Source organism: Mytilus californianus, unplaced genomic scaffold, assembly GCF_021869535.1.
Source record: "Mytilus californianus isolate M0D057914Y unplaced genomic scaffold, xbMytCali1.0.p SCAF_2, whole genome shotgun sequence".
In the NCBI taxonomy this organism is placed as follows: Eukaryota; Metazoa; Mollusca; class Bivalvia; order Mytilida; family Mytilidae; genus Mytilus; species Mytilus californianus.
Genome location: NW_026262668.1, coordinates 110,335,558 through 110,345,005, shown reverse-complemented (window position 1 = coordinate 110,345,005; position 9,448 = coordinate 110,335,558). Strand labels below are relative to the sequence as shown.

General features: G+C 33.0%; 1 protein-coding gene and 1 long non-coding RNA gene across 7 annotated transcripts in view; one reads left to right on the top strand and one right to left on the bottom strand.

The window, feature by feature from the left end:
• The window catches only part of LOC127728572 (uncharacterized), an 879,051-nt gene that overhangs the window by 754,059 nt on the left and 115,544 nt on the right, over positions 1–9,448 (top strand). The window lies entirely within an intron of this gene.
• Positions 3,696–9,371, bottom strand: LOC127728620 (uncharacterized). Its single transcript, XR_007994280.1, has 2 exons — positions 6,327–9,371; positions 3,696–5,476 (listed from the first exon to the last, which is right to left on the bottom strand). It is a non-coding gene; the product is annotated as an uncharacterized LOC127728620 (long non-coding RNA).

Here is a 9,448-nt window from a genome sequence, read left to right as displayed (position 1 = left end):
TGAAATGTCTCGCCTTCTTTACTAATCATTGATATTATGTTGATAGTCCTAAATATAGAGCTTTATTACAACTGTCACATAAACTTAACATTAACCAAGTAAACTAAACATTGACCAATGAACCATGAAAATGAGGTCAAGGTCAGATGAACCATGCTAGGCAGGCATGTACAGCTAACAACAAATATATATAGTTGACCAATTGCTTATAATTTAAGAAAAACAGACCAAAACACAATAAAATGCTCCGCAGGGCGCAGCTTGATACGACCGCAGAGGTCGAACCCTGAACAGTTGGGGCAAGTATGGACACATCATTCAAGCTTGATACAGCTCTGAATTTGGATTGTGATTAAATATTTGACACAGCATAGGTTTCTGACACAGAATGAATGTGGTCTAAGAACTTAAAAATTTTAAATTAGACATTCACCTATTATCGTCCAATATCCAAAATCTAAATACATGCTTAGATTCAGCATATCAAAGAACCCCAGGAATTCAATTTTTGATGAAATCAAACAAAGTTTAATTTTGGACCCTTTTGACCTCAATGTGGACAAAGTTGATAACGGGGCCCAAAAATCAAAAATCTAAATACATGGTTAGAGTCAGCATATCAAAGAACCCCATATATTCAATTTTTGTTGAAATCAAACAAACTTTAATTTTGGACCCCGATTTGGACCAACTTGAAAACTGGGCCCATAATCAAAAATCTAAAAACATGTTTGGATTCAGCATATCAAAGAACCCTAAGAATTCAATTTTTGTATGGACACAACATTCAAGCTTGATACAGCTCTGAATTTGGATTGTGATTAAATATTTGACACAGCATTGGTTTCTGACACAGAATGAATGTGGTCTAAGAACTTAAAAATTTTTAATTGGACATTCACCTATTATGGTCCAATATCCAAAATCTAAATACATGGTTAGATTCAGCATATCAAAGAACCCCAAGAATTCAATTTTTGATGAAATCAAACAAAGTTTAATTTTGGACCCTTTTGACCTCAATGTACCATCCTTTTATGGCATTGAACCTTATGGTAAAATTTCATAGAGATCCATTCACTTAAACTAAAGTTATAGTGCGAAAACTAATGTCTTCGGACGACGACGAAGACGACGACGACGACGCCAACGTCATACCAATATACGACCGCAAAATTTTTGCGGTCGTATAAATACTTAACACTGAGCAAAGAACCTTGAAAATGAGGTCAAGGTCAAATAAAACCTGCGTGACTGACATATAGATCATAAAATATTTCCATACACCAAATATAGTTGAACTATTGCATATAGTATTAGAAAAAAAGACCAAAACTCAAAAACTTAACTTTGACCACTGAACCATGAAAATGCGGTCAAGGTCAGATGACACCTGCCAGCTAGACATGTACACCTTACAATCATTCCATACACCAAATATAGTAGACCTATTGCATACAGTATAAGAAAAACAGACCAAAACACAAAAACATAACTATAACCACTGAACCATGAAAATGAGGTCAAGGTCAGATGACACCTGCCAGTTGGACATGTACACCTTACAGTCCTTCCATATACCGAATATACTAGACCTATTGCTTATAGTATCTGAGATATGGACTTGACCACCAAAACTTAACCTTGTTCACTGATCCATGAAATGAGGTCGAAGTCAAGTGAAAACTGTCTGATGGGCATGAGGACCTTGCAAGGTACGCACATACCAAATATAGTTATCCTATTACTTATAAGAGAGAAATTAACATTACAAAAAATCTTAACTTTTTTTTTCAAGTAGTCACTGAACCATGAAAATGAGGTCAAGGATATTGGACATGTGACTGACGGAAACTTCGTAATATGAGGCATCCATATACAAAGTATGAAGCATCCAGATCTTCCACCTTCTAAAATATAAAGCTTTTAAGAATTTAGCTAACGCTGCCGCCGCCGCCGGATCACTATCCCTATGTCGAGCTTTCTGTGACAAAAGTCGCAGGCTCGACAAAAACCAAGGAGTCCGAACATCTGACAAACATTCCAAAACCTGACCTAAGTACATCCTTAAGTACCAGTCCATGTAAAAATCATACAAACGAAATGCTGGCTCATGTCCCTTTAAAGATTCCGTTAAAGTTGTTTAAAAAGTATAGACTTGGACATTACAATTAACAATATGTTGACAATTTGCAGAATGCGCTGTAATTTTTAAACAATTTCGTCTATATTGTACAGCAACTGAAGACGTTGGTAAAAATGTTTGACAATAGTGCTTTTAAATATTTAAGAATTATATAACATGTTCTTCTTGACCATCTGTTTTAATCATCCATACACATGTGTACTTTTATAGTTTTACTGAATACCACGTTAATAGAAACCGATATCATTTTTAGATATAAGTTTTGCTCATAGTAATATTTGTACCGAAAGAGGTAAGGTCATTTTCTTCCTTGTTTATTTCCCAAAAGGTCCATTTTCTATAAGTACTCATAACTTTCCAGTATTACAACTTTGTGTGTGTACTCTAGGTTTTAACAATAATTTATCGTAACCGCCGAAGCATTAATGTCTAACTTAGAATCGCAAATGTGATCAAATGTGGTAGATTCTGAAATTTTCCGACGGTATTTAAAAAGAAAAGAAATAAGGCTCCGAACCAAAAACCCAATCGAATATATTCTATCGGGATTAATGCCGTGATTTGTTTTACAAATGAACATTAATTTTAGATAAAAATGTTCAATATCGTGCCAAAATTAACAAGAATGCACACGCTGAAAAGTCTCGCTTGCTTTACTTATCATGGTAGAATTTATGTTGAAAGTTTGTAATATCAGCGTAAGGTTTTACTACCAATCTGATTAAAATATTGATCTCTGATTTCGTTATCCTTATATATACGAGCACGCGAGTTGTGATAAATCTGAATTTTAATCAGATTGGTTTTATACAAATATCACAGAAACTTAACATTATCAATGATGAATGTAAATGGGGTCAAGGTCAGACGAACTCTGCCTGCTATCGACGTTTCTATCTTTACTATCAAGTTGAAAGCAAACGATATGGACCTACGAAGTCTTAAATTATGACTAGCAGTAATCATAAAAAGGACTATATATATATAGATAACTGCATCATATGTTAGTCAAAGTTCGTATGATAACTACATAATATCATCTGCGTATGTCAGAATGCTATTTACCTCTTTTCTACATTTTCAGCAGTTATTGATCATTAAAAATATGATGGATAACTGGATAACATAGTAAGAAGTAGAACTGAATTATTTATTCCCAAACGTGTTGGTTGTCTTAACGTAGGTCAACACTTGACCACCTTTTCATTTTCCAAGAACCCCAAGAAATCATGACTTTGAATTAAACCCCATTGAAATTGGTCTGACCGTCAAGAAACGAACAATTTATACAGAGTATTAGAAAAGTGTTGTTTTTTTGGCCCCTTTTTCCTAAACGGTTAGGGCCATAACCCCCAAAATCAATCCCAACCTTTTGTTTTTAGTATGAAACCTTGTGGTACAATTTCATAGAGATCCATATACTTATACTCTTTCTTATTTATACATTTCTCAGCTTGTTGTGTTTGCATGCAGTAATATATCGTACTTCAACATGTTCAATGGATGTAAAATTTACCTTTTCTAATTTTTTTACAAGAGAGTCAAGAAATCAACTGGTAGAACTGTATTTTATTTATCACGAACACAAACATATATAATTCATTAATTTAAAAGTGAAGAATTTCACACAGCTTTCAAATTAAAATATTGTTTATGGCTTCAACTCATTGATGTAGGTTTAATTATCTGTTTGTGGTCCAATCATTGCTCAAAATGTCTAGTTTAACCCGCCCCTGTTCTAAGTCTTGAAAATCAGTCATTTGGTGTATTGTATTATTGCTTTTTTTATCATTGGATGGACGAGTTAATACAGTGGCAAATATCACATACATACCAAAGACTAGGATCACGCTGAGCCAGCGTGCTAGTTCACAGAAGCGGAGAAGCAACAAATACAAATGTTTCAAGTCTTTTTTATGGACTCCGGAACATCCTGCCAAGAGAACACCAGGGCGATAGTTATCATTGATGAAATTGATGTTGACAGTTCTTAATAGCGGGGGGGGGATAATTTAATATGACGTTGTGTTACTGTCCGCTCACTCACACATACCCCAAAAATCGTTTTATTCATAATCCATAAAACAATTCTATTTACTTATTTACAGAGATTAATTCCTACAACTAGTTGATGTACAAATGTCCTATGGTTGTAACCTTATACACCTGCTTTTGTCATCGGGCTGACACCAGGATTACGTCTTCGCGGTAATCTATCTATACTATTAAATGAGAAGACCTCATTTTGCGTGTCGCTTCTCTTCCTTCCACAATAAATTAATCATCATGCCTCTGTGTCATATAGGTACCATGCATAGTCGCATTTGTCATCCTCGCTTATGATTATTTAGTTTGGGTTATTTTGGGAGGAAAACGAAAATAAAGGTGTCAGACCACCAATTAAATATCCCTATCTGTTCAACCAAATTTTGCAATTTTCACAGCTTTCTAAATATTTTACCTTAAGTTTAACTTCATAGAAACCAGGTATATCCTGAATTGTACATGTATCAGCTTTCTGCATGCCAATTTACAACATACATTTACAGCCTTCTTAGAAAAAAACTGACCTTCAAAAAGAGGTACTCCAAAAATAACCCCCGGTTTTCTGGAAATCTTAAATTAGTATACTATGGAGCGCATTAATCCTCAATTTTTAATGCAAACTCATAGACAAGTAAATTTTGGCTAAAAATGGTCTTAATATATTTCTCTTTCACCAAAAGTTTCATTTCTGCAAATTTGTTGGTTAGTTTAAGTAAACAAGGACATAATAAAATGCTTCGCTGGGCACAGCTTGATACGACCGCAGAGGTCGAACCCTGAACAGTTGGGGCAAGTATGGACACAACATTCAAGCTTGATACAGCTCTGAATTTGGATTGTGATTAAATATTTGACACAGCATAGGTTTCTGACACAGAAAGAATGTGGTCTAAGAACTTGAATTTTTTTGATTTACCTATTATGGTCCAATGTCCAAAATCAAAATACATGGTTAGATTCAGCATATCAAAGAACCCCATATATTCAATTTTTGTTGAAATCAAACAAAGTTTAATTTTGGACCCTTTTGACCTCAATATGAACCAATTTGATAGCGGGGCCCACAAATAAAAAATCAAAATACATGGTTAGATTCAGCATATCAAAGAACCCCATATATTCAATTTTTGTTGAAATCAAAAAAAGTTTAATTTTGGACCCCAACTTGAAAACTGGGCCCATAATCAAAAATCTAAACACATGTTTAGATTCAGCATATCAAAGAACCCCAAGAATTCAATTTTTGTTAAAATCAAACTAAGTTTAATTTTGGACCCTTTGGACCTGTATGTAGACCAATTTAAATAAAATGCTTCGCTGGGGCGCAGCTTGATACGACCGCAAAGGTCGAACCCTGAACAGTTGGGGCAAGTATGGACACAACATTCAAGCTTGATACAGCTCTGAATTTGGATTGTTATTAAATATTTGACACAGCATAGGTTTCTGACACAGAAAGAATGTGGTCTAAGAACTTGAATTTTTTTAATTTACCTATTATGGTCCAATGTCCAAAATCAAAATACATGGTTAGATTCAGCATATCAAAGAACCCCATATATTCAATTTTTGTTAAAATCAAACAAAGTTTAATTTTGGACCCCAACTTGGACAAACTTGAAAACTGGGCCCATAATCAAAAATCTAAACACATGTTTAGATTCAGCATATCAAAGAACCCCAAGAATTCAATTTTTGCTAAAATCAAACTAAGTTTAATTTTGGACCCTTTGGACCTTAATGTAGACCAATTTAAAAAACGGGACTTGAAATTAAAAATCTAAATACACGGTTAGATTCGGAATATCAAAGAACCCCAATAATTCAATTTTTGATGAAATCAAACAAAGTTTAATTTTGGACCCTTTTGACCTCAATATGAACCAATTTGATAGCGGGGCCCACAAATAAAAATCTAAATTCATGGTTATATTCAGCATATCAAAGAACCCCATATATTCAATTTTTGTTGAAATCAAAACAAAGTTTAATTTTGGACCCCAACTTGGACCAACTTGAAAACTGGGCCCATAATCAAAAATTTAAACACATGTTTAGATTGAGCATATCAAAGAACCCCAAGAATTCAATTTTTGTTAAAATCAAACTAAGTTTAATTTTGGACCCTTTGGACCTCAATGAAGACCAATTTAAAAAACGGGACCCAAATTAAAAATCTAAAAACACGGTTAGATTTGGCATATCAAAGAACCCCAATAATTCAATTTTTGATGAAATCAAACAAAGTTTAATTTTGGACCCTTTTGACCTCAATATGAACCAATTTGATAGCGGGGCCCACAAATAAAAAATCTAAATACATGGTTAGATTCAGCATATCAAAGAACCTCATATATTCAATTTTTGTTGAAATCAAACAAAGTTTAATTTTGGACCCCAATTGAGACCAACTTGAAAACTGGGCCCATAATCAAAAATCTAAATACATGGTTAGATTCAGCATATCAAAGAACCTCATATATTCAATTTTTGTTGAAATCAAACAAAGTTTAATTTTGGACCCCAATTTGGACCAACTTGAAAACTGGGCCCATAATCAAAAATCTAAACACATGTTTAGATTCAGCATATCAAAGAACCCCAAGAATTCAATTCTTGTTAAAATCAAACTAAGTTTAATTTTGGACCCTTTGGACCTTAATGTAGACAAATTTAAAAAACAGGACCAAAAATTAAAAATCTAAATACACGGTTAGATTTGGAATATCAAAGAACCCCAATACTTCAATTTTAGATGAAATCAAACAAAGTTTAATTTTGGACCCTTTTGACCTCAATATGAACCAATTTGATAACGGGGTCCACAAATAAAAAATCCAAATACATGGTTAGATTCAGCATATCAAAGAACCCCACATATTCAATTTTTGTTGAAATCAAACAAAGTTTAATTTTGGACCCCAATTTGGACCAACTTGAAAACTGGGCCAAAAAATCAAAAATCTAAATACATGTTTAGATTCAGCATATCAAAGAACCTCATATATTCAATTTTTGCTAAAATCAAACAAAGTTTAATTTTGGACCCTTTGGACCTTAATGTAGACCAATTTGAAAACTGGACCCAAAATAAAAAATCTAAATACACTGTTAGATTCGGCATAACAAATAAATAAATGTGATCAAAGATTTTACAAATCTAATGCGCCATACTGTGCAATTAAAGATTACTTCTTGAAATTTTTCAATATTTGAAATTTGAAAAAAAAATAATATTTGAAGAATAATTCTTTTTAATTTCTGATATCTGAAATGAGAAAAAATTGACCCCCCACAATTTCTTTTTATCCCCCCCCCCTTTTTTTCCCCAAAAAATTCTTTCCCTCAAGATATGGTCATAATCTCAATTCAAATGTCCAATGGAGTTGGCAACCATAATTACCCATTTAAATTTACCATAGTGCTAACTTAATCTATTTTATAATAGAATGAAAAATATACTGTCAAATCTTTCATATGGATTTTTTTGTAAAAAAAAAAGATGCAACATTTGCAGATATTTTTACTGGTCTTCCTTTATAGATATGCATTTCTTTAAACATAATTTAAAAGCAGTGTAAGGGAAGAAACCAAAACGTTGTATTTTGATTACCTCCCTTACACTGTTTTAAATTATCTTTATTGTTCATTAACCATTACTTTATACATAATTTAAAAGCAGTGTAAGGGAGATAATCTCAATGATGTATTTGATTTATCTCCCTTACACTGCTTTAAATTATGTTTTGTACAAAAGTATTTGTCCATTAACCAGGACAACCTTGTTTTTCCCCCTTTTTTGCCCCTAATTCCTAAACGGTTTGAGCCATAACCCCCCAAAGCAAATCCTAACCATCCCTTTGTGGTATGGAAACTTGTAGTATAATTTCAGAGAGATCCATACACCGTTCCACAGTTATTGTCTGGAAACTAGAAAATGCTTATTTTTGGCCCCTAATTCCTTAACTGTTGGTACCATAACCCCCAAAATCAATCCCAACCTTCCTTTTGTGGTATTTAACCTTATGGTCAAATTTCAAAAAGATCCATTCACTTAAACTAAAGTTAGAGTGCGAAAACCAGTATGTCTTCGGACGACGACGCCGGACGATGACGACGACGACGACGACGCCAACGTCATACCAATATACGACCACAAAATTTTTTTGCGGTCGTATAAAAACTGGACCCAAAATTAAAAATCTAAATACACGGTTAGATTTGTCATATCAAAGAACCCCAATAATTCAATTTTTGATGAAATCAAACAAAGTTTAATTTTGGACCCTTTTGATCTCAATATGAACCAATTTGATAGCGGGCTCACAAATAAAAAATCTAAATACATGGTTAGATTCAGCATATCAAAGAACCCCATATATTCAATTTTTGTTGAAATCAAACAAAGTTTAATTTTGGACCCCAATTTGGACCAACTTGAAAACTGGGCCAAAAATCTAAAATCTAAATACATGTTTAGATTCAGCATATCAAAGAACCCCAAGAATTCAATTTTTGTTAAAATCAAACTAAGTTTAATTTTGGACCCTTTGGACCTTAATGTAGACAAATTTAAAAAACAGGACCCAAAATTAAAAATCTAAATACACGGTTATATTTGGCATATCAAAGAACCCCAATAATTCAATTTTTGATGAAATCAAACGAAGTTTAATTTTGGACCCTTTTGACCTCAATATGAACCAATTTGATAGCGGGGTCCACATATAAAAAATCTAAATACATGGTTAGATTCAGCATATCAAAGAACCCCATATATTCAATTTTTGTTGAAATAAAACAAAGTTTAATTTTGGACCCCAATTTGGACCAACTTGAAAACTGGGCCAAAAATCAAAAATCTAAATACATGTTTAGATTCAGCATATCAAAGAACCCCATAAATTCAATTTTTGTTAAAATCAAACAAAGTTTAATTTTGGACCCTTTGGACCTTAATGTAGACCAATTTGAAAACTGGACCCAAAATTAAAAATCTAAATACACGGTTAGATTCGGCATAACAAATAAATAAATGTGGTCAAAGATTTTAAAAATCTAATGCGCCATACTGTGCAATTAAAGATTACTTCTTGAAATTTTTCAATATTTGAAATTTGAAAAAAAATAATATTTGAAGAATAATTCTTTTTAATTTCTGAAATCTGAAATGAGAAAAATTGACCCCCAACAATTTCTTTTTACCCCCCCCCCCCCTTTTTTCCCCAAAAAAATTCTTTCCCACAAGATAAGGTC